This window comes from Triticum aestivum, chromosome 1B (assembly GCF_018294505.1).
Source record: "Triticum aestivum cultivar Chinese Spring chromosome 1B, IWGSC CS RefSeq v2.1, whole genome shotgun sequence".
In the NCBI taxonomy this organism is placed as follows: domain Eukaryota; kingdom Viridiplantae; phylum Streptophyta; class Magnoliopsida; order Poales; family Poaceae; genus Triticum; species Triticum aestivum.
This window is the reverse complement of record NC_057795.1, coordinates 547,469,336-547,477,116: the sequence shown is the minus strand read 5'-3', so window position 1 is coordinate 547,477,116 and position 7,781 is coordinate 547,469,336. Positions and strand designations below refer to the sequence as shown.

Below are 7,781 nucleotides of genomic sequence, written 5' to 3'. Positions count from 1 at the left end.
CTGGACAGTCCATCCACCCCAAATCTAGCCCATATGTGGGGAGACATATGGTTGTCCGCACTATCTGTCATGTTATCTTAAACAGGTGGTCCCAAGTCCCAACATAAAAATTCCACCACATGGCGCACCCTTCCCTTTTCCTGCAGGACCCTCCCTTCCCGCATGACTTCTTGTTGTAGCGGGACATTTCTCACTGGAGCACTCTCCTTCAAAGGTAGATGATTCCCACATCACCATCGCAATGACACCTCTCTCCTTCACGCCGTACTTCCTCGCGGACTGCTAATAAAAAGTCCACCACCAACTGCCCTACTCTTTGCCCTAATCCTCCCTCCCCATGCTCACGCCGATCCCACCGCTAGCAAGGGGGGCGAGGCATGCGCCGCCCATGATACCCCCGAGCCAAGAAGGCGGATCCGATGTTTCCTGATCCATTGCCATGTTGTAACACACAAATGAATGTCGTGTATTACGATGAAACGAAAATATGATATAGTTGTTGGCATGCAATTGATACACCACCGTGTCCATTATTAACTCTTGAAGCAACCCCCCAATGCATATACCCTTTCATCCTGACAAAAAAAATGTATGACTTAATGAAAAAATACGAACCGCTCGCTCATGCAATTTGTTGCAGTGCCATCTCTAATTAAATGCACTTTGCCATATTTTCTAAGGTATGGAATTATTCCGCCCAGATAGCCATAACTGAACAGATCAACCCAAACAACTATCCCACCCACTCTTAAACCTCACTCTTATAACAAAATCCACTAACTCGTGTTCAAATTGAACCAGTGATCGCCGCCGCCTTGGCAAGCCACCAACAAAGGACAAGGGCAGAAATCACCTTCCTATCTTAGTGCTAGTACCACCTGCTTATATACTGGACCCACCCTTCATGCCGGGCTCTGCCACAATGATGACACATAAAATATATTAGAATAATGTACCACCATTTATGTTCTTCAAGCATGGCGGTGTGAGCTTTTCAGTGGAGCCAGACACGGTGATAAGGATACTAACAGCTTAATAAACGGGATCAACTATGTAAGCTACAAGGAACATAACCTCCAAGAGAGTGAGTAGACAATTCAACCTTGGTAACAAACACATTTATTGAGACACTTCCTCTAAGTTTAATGACTCCTTATCCACCTTCACCCTGTAGGAAGGCTCTTCTTCCAGTAAAGTGGGCAGAGATCATGCGGCATGAAAAATTGGAAAACACACATTTGACAGTTCTGATTGCATTCACCAATCTTATCTGACTCTCATGTGGATCTGTGATTGCATTCACCTTATCTTCGACTCTAATTGGTCTATGTTTCCGGTTTCACTTCCCTTGAGACGGACTCCACCTGTAGCTTACACATTATTCTCCGCTATAAGGTCCACTTTCTATTTAAGGATTTTTTAATAGGAATTTAAATCATCAGCACTTAGAGCTTTGGCATCACAAGATTCATATGGATTTCATTCCTATCAGTTTTGAAAATATAAATCAACAAGGTCAATGATATCACAGTAAAAGAAATGTGTTTGTCTATCCACACTTCATTGCACCCATATTGAAGGATACAACTGAACTGAAAAAAAACAGTCATGTGAGGCATAGGCTATCACTAATTAATTACAGGCAAACAAAATTGCTGATAATATAATCTTGTTTCAGTGAATCCATATGGACATTTTTTTTGTTAGGAAAACACAACTCATAAGCTCTAAAAAAGGTTGCTACAGGGAAAGCGTAGAGAACTGGACATTAAGCAATGCAGCATACTGGTATGCATTGCCTTTTTTTAGAATGACATACCTTGCCTTCATCCATTTCTTATATTGGAATGCCTTGCCTTTGTCCGTTCCCATAATGCTTATCGAGATGGATGTGCCTACGCCAAGTTACTATTATTGCATTGCATCTTCACACCTCTAAAAATGCACAGTTATCCAGTACAAAGGAACAACAAAGAAATTGTAAAACTATTTGCTCTTGCATCAGTGTAGCTCCGCCACAAGATCGGCTGACATAGATGCAGTGGAGCACATTGTCGGATGAGATGGACACAGTGGAGCTCAGCGACCAGCACGCAGGAGCTGGATTGCACATTTTTTGTTCATGAGCAATAAAAGAAATTACCCTTCCGACAAACGATTTGGAAAATGTACAACCTTATCAGTTCAACAAGATTTCAGGTGCTAATCAAATCAGATACACACAACAAACAAAACACACTTTTCCTTTACTGTTGAGCATTTTGTTACAAATTCTTCAATTGAAACGCTAAGCAAGGTTGACTTTTACTCAATGTAAATCCTAAACCAGAACTTACATTTTCTTATAACCATCAGAATATCGAAGAACAATTTGTTTAAGGAATATATATCCACAAATTAAAACAGAATCTAAGTTAATGGGTTCGAAACAGGAGGTACATCCAAAAGTAAGTGTAAATGTCCTTCACTTCAAAAACAGGAGGTACATCCAAAAGTAAGTGTCAATGGCTTTCAAACAAGTGCTTGCAAACACTAACATTCATAAAAAATCTTTTTTAGGAAAAACATATTTAAGCTACTAAATACATGCAACGGTGCAAGGGGAACTTACTTTTTTATTTTCTTCTAAGGCCCTTATTTGCTTCAAACAAGATCTGTTCGGCAAATTATCAGTGTTCTGTTTGGAATAGTCAATTTTATATATGAACAAACATCTATGAGAAAATTTATGAATACACATTGGCATACCTTCCTCTAATCATTGCCCAAAGAAATCATTTATTTACTGCGCCTTAGAAATATGCTTGCAAAAACCAGCGAAACAATCAAACTCGCCTCGGGTTCATTTATTTACAGCGCCATACCAGACAAAAATAATCATTATGTATATACAATGTCATAGTGAGTACGCATGATCTTTGCCATGTATAGCTTTACATATATCTGGAATCCCTCGGTAATGTAGGTCATCTAGATGGGGTAGAGGTACATCTGAAGTTGTTCTATGTTCCAGTGCCTTGCTAGTTGAATTTCCATATTGACCGATGAAACCAAATAGTACAACATACTGTTCTGATGCTTGACCTGTGCCTGCAGTTTTAGTAGTACAACTTATTATGATGAAACCAAGTTTTGTAAACATTTAAATGACAACTTATTATGGACATACGAAACCAAGTAAGCTAGTACAACTTATTGTGAATGACAATCGCATGTCATCTTTCTTTTCAGGCTCGGCGTCACATTAGGCAGATTTGCCAGCCATCAGGTATAAAAACATTTAGTATGACATTCACACTGTCATAGTTGCTGGTGTTAACTTGCTGGATGAGAAGGTATGCAGAGGCTTCAAACAAACTTGCTGGATGTCTCACCTCCAAACAAACTTGATGGATGTCTCACCTTGAAACATACTTGGTTGATGTACCACCTACTCCCTCCGTTCCTAAATATAAGGTGTATTAGTTTTTCAAAAAGTCAACTATTGTCTATGTTTGACCAAGTTTACAGCAAAATATATAAAGATTTATAATAGTAAATATATAAAATGTAAAAATATAGTTCATGATGGATCTAGTGATAATGATTTGGTATTCTAGATATTGATACTTTTGTCTATAAACTTGGTCAAACTTAGAAAAGTTTGACTTTTTGGAAAAATAATACACCTTATATTGAGGAACGGAGGGAGTATAACGTAGCTACATCTGTGCACAGCCAAAGTAGGAACATTACGCAAAAGTATGAACATCGGCCAAAACTTGATGCGTTCTAGCAGACAGAACATTGCCTATTTGAATGCTCAGATGACAGCTGAATCGCCTTAATGTCTTCTACTTCAGCCCATAGCATACAATTAGTGTTCTACACTTCTACTTCAGACCATAGCATAGATGTCACTTCTACTGCTCCCACGAAATGGCATGAGATGATTGTGCCCTTTCTCATTACTGGAACATAAGCTTACTAACTGCTATTGAGTAAGATATATGTAGCACGTAGCAAACACCCTACAATGTACATTCCTTCTTTATATCATCACACTACAAAAATATCATTGCACAATAAATAGAAATCTATGTAAAATTGGATGGCGTCCACAACTATTCTTGTAACTTAACAATAAAGTATGTGACATATCATGTTATATATTTTCTTCAAGCCCACAGAACATGTTGTATATTGTCCAAAATATTCCATAGGGATATTTCCTACCTGAAAAGTGCTGAAAAACATCTTTGTTCTATTGAAATAACTACTAATGACATGAATCAAGAGGTCGTCAAAATTATGAATGAACGTCTCCAAAAATAAAATTTCATCGGATAGTACATCAGAAAATATTGCTTTCAAATATATAATGTGTTATAGCTAGCATATGAATCTTCATGTTCATTAGGAGGTCACAAATCAGGGGTGAAAAATATGTTGGATGAGAAAGGATGGTGCACGTTTTTTAAACGCTAAAAAGATGTCTCACCATGTGTTGGATGCTTTAGTGCAGTGCAGAACTTGCACGGGAGAAGAACATTACCGGCGGCTAGCTTCGATCTCGCTCGGCCATGTAGGACAAACCTGTGCCAGTGAACCACGTAAAGAATCAAAATGATGATGTTTCAGCCCAAACCAGAAATAGAGTGGGGGCAAAAGACTCACGGAGAAGATGTTGATACAACAAAAGTACAGAACCTCCATACACGACTCCCCTTTCTCCCTGCTCTTCTCCAGCCTCCTGCACAACAAAACAGAGAACAAACACCAGTCAAGACTAACAAACACGGTATATCAGAGTCGTGGACATTGGAGAGGAGGTGGCTAAAGGTATGCACGACTCGAACGCGGATCTGCTGAAGCGCGGGCGTGGGAGCGACAGGGCGGCGCCGCGATCCATGCCGTCAGAGCATGGCATAGAGAGCATGTCGGGCACCATGAGGAGCGGCAGTGCCACTGACGCCATTAGCAACGCCGCCAGGATCGCCATGGATGGCTTTCCCCGCCTCCCGCCCCACCCCGTCATCCTGTTTGCCATGTAGTTTATGATCTAAAACTGAGCATTTACTAAACTGAGGTAAAAAGCATCAAGCATCATCATCTATAAAACAAACTACATTTTCCTAATAAGATGGCACATGCATGAAATACCCATTGAACCAGTCATGAGAAATCTGAACCTTCGTCGGGTTGCCGTTGTGTAAATAGGAGGCTTTTTTGTCTATGTAACCTTGAGAGCACAACACCGAGCATGAGAAGTCTGAACCTTCTTCAAGTTTCCTTTGTGTAAACAGGAAAATTGAAATCCTTTGCCACACATCTGAACCTTCAGAGAAGCTGCTATCAGGGTTACACAGAGGCAACAAAAACTAATCTCAAAATTTCATCGATAGGCACATATATTGGTCCTGAGAACAAAATAGACAGTCATGTAATTATTTGACAAAAGAATCTGGCATATTTACCTCAGTTTAATTAAGCTTCCAACGGAGACTAACAAATGATGCAGCCATCATTCCAAAAGCTTCGCCAGCATCAAAAGTTGGAGCACCCAGCTGAAATGGATAAGATACTCTTATCCTATCATTATAGTAGAAGAAATAGAGACGTTCATATTACTAAATAGCAAGGTTGGTGCAAATGGAATAAGCACAACAATGAAAAACTGCAGCGGTGGTCAAGAATACCTAGCGCGACAGTCGCCTGAGTATGGTGGCTTGCCATCTGGGTGGCCATTCTAAGGATGAAGGCGTTGGGCACAAACTTAAAAATGACTCCATGATAAGATAACATAAACCTGTTGTCTGAGGATGAAGCTATCTTACTTGGATTGCCCTAGCTTCAAGTATCCCTGCAATGCAAGCTCACACAAAACACTCGAAATCTTTTGGTCAAAATCCTAGTTCACAAGTGCTCTGCATATAAAATAAGTGCTACAAACTTTCCACAGTGATGTGAGGTTGGGTTGGATGAAGTGAACTATTTTGGGTAATCCACCTACTAAACAGATTCGGTCTTTCCAAATCCTCTATCAAAAACTGCATAATTTTGACTTGGACTCCAAACATAATGTGGAGATCAATCGCAAAAAAAGGAGAGATACGTCCCATGCTTTCTACAGACTATCTATTTGCACTATTTTGATGTACGGTTTAAAAGTAGCAGTCCAATTTAGTTTCACAGTCCAAAAATTAATCTTTATATGATTCTGTGTACAGTAACCTTGTATGCGGACTTAGACCATGTTACTGTTCGAATTAAACTATGCGTTCAACATGTAAGTTGTAGATATCTTTAGTGGTGAGTAGAACTAAAAGTGCATGGACAGACTCACTAAATATTAAAGAGACCAGTCAGGCAAGTTTCCCTAGGTTCTGAAACTGCTGCATGCACTCTAACCTTCTGCAGGTTTGGCTCTTGTGCAGATTACAATTAGCTTTTATACTTAAAAAATATTAACAAATCAATATGTTAACCAATATCACCGTATAAAAGGTCTACTAGAAACTGCTACTATCTTTGCTGATTTGAGGACACTACAAGTTCTATTGGACACTGAAAAATCACAACATGATGATTATCAACAGGACTTCGTGATCATCATCCCGCTGATCAGACCAATACTATGCTAACGCTCTGCTAAATTAACCACTGGCTAAAAGGAGAAAATATAGTTTTTTTAATCTAACAAACATGAAAATTCTCATAAGCATATACGTGTAATCTATGACAAGATAGCATTATTTTTTGTGGCAAAATTGGACCAAGTAGTATCTTAAATCGGCCAGAAGAGGAACATTTGAATCTCCTTGAAAATTTACAATGGACAACCCGCAACAAACTGGCGGGGTGAGGGTAATTGGGAGAGAGATGCAGAGTTGGGGGTCATCCAGAGGAGGTTGGTCTCCATTGGAATGGCAAGAGTGCAGTAAGCAAATCGGGAGGGTTCGGGATGAAGAAAACTCACCCCTTTGCGGTCGGTCAGATGGGGCGGAGCTCGCGCTTGGTGAAGACGTGATCCTCGGTGGCGGCGGCGGCGAGGAGGAGGCGGAGATGGCCGACTCTAGAGGGCCGAACGGGATCTGCAGCTAGCTCCACCTAGGGAGGAAGGATACCTTCCTGGATCCATCCATCCATGCTTGCAACTTAGACGATCGGCCGTGGGTGGATCTGCAGCCATGGTGGCTGGGGGAGAAAACCGCGGCCGTGGGCGCCATCGCTTGGGAATGGAGGTGGAGGAGGAGGAGGAGGCAGTGGCAGCGGCATAGGGCATGGATCTCTGGTTCCTGCGAGGGGGCTTGCTCCCTCTTCGTATGGTGTTTTCTGTTCGTACGGCTGTCTTTGCTCGTTTTTTTTCGAGCGAGCGGGACATAAAGTGAGAGGTGGGACGAGGACGAAAAAACCGACAAAAAAAACAACGAAAGTGGAAGGTGGGAGGAAGGACGAAAATAAACCGGTGTTGGTGGGACAAATTTTAACCGACGGAGACTACCAACTGAGACATTAGAGTAGAGATACATGTTGTTACCAAAATTGTTCCTACCAACAAAATTCACATCCATAGATTCATTATTATTATCAATCAAAGTGGACAAAGGCATATCATTGGGATCAGAATAAACACTCTTATTAGCAAATAATTTCATAAGTTCATCCATCTTTCCACTCAAAACATTAATCTCTTCAATCGCATGAACTTTTTTACTAGTGGATCTTTCGGTGTGCCATTGAGAATAATTGACCATGATATTATCGAGGAGTTTCCATAAAAGTGCCCCCCGTGGCCGAAT

At 40.7% G+C, this 7,781-nt stretch overlaps 1 long non-coding RNA gene across 17 annotated transcripts; it reads right to left on the bottom strand.

Annotated features, from left to right (window-relative positions):
* Positions 1-705: 705 nt before the first annotated feature.
* Positions 706-7,336, bottom strand: LOC123137424 (uncharacterized). Of its 17 annotated transcripts, none has more exons than XR_006468278.1 (11): positions 5,679-7,336; positions 5,457-5,546; positions 5,172-5,328; positions 4,830-5,018; positions 4,657-4,732; positions 4,481-4,575; positions 3,375-3,445; positions 2,749-3,090; positions 2,612-2,654; positions 1,820-1,895; positions 712-914 (listed from the first exon to the last, which is right to left on the bottom strand). It is a non-coding gene; the product is annotated as an uncharacterized lncRNA (long non-coding RNA). The 17 variants fall into 17 exon arrangements; XR_006468302.1 differs by having other exon boundaries at positions 715-914; positions 4,833-5,018; XR_006468306.1 differs by having other exon boundaries at positions 720-914; positions 4,657-5,018; positions 5,679-5,842; positions 6,959-7,336.
* Positions 7,337-7,781: the final 445 nt, after the last annotated feature.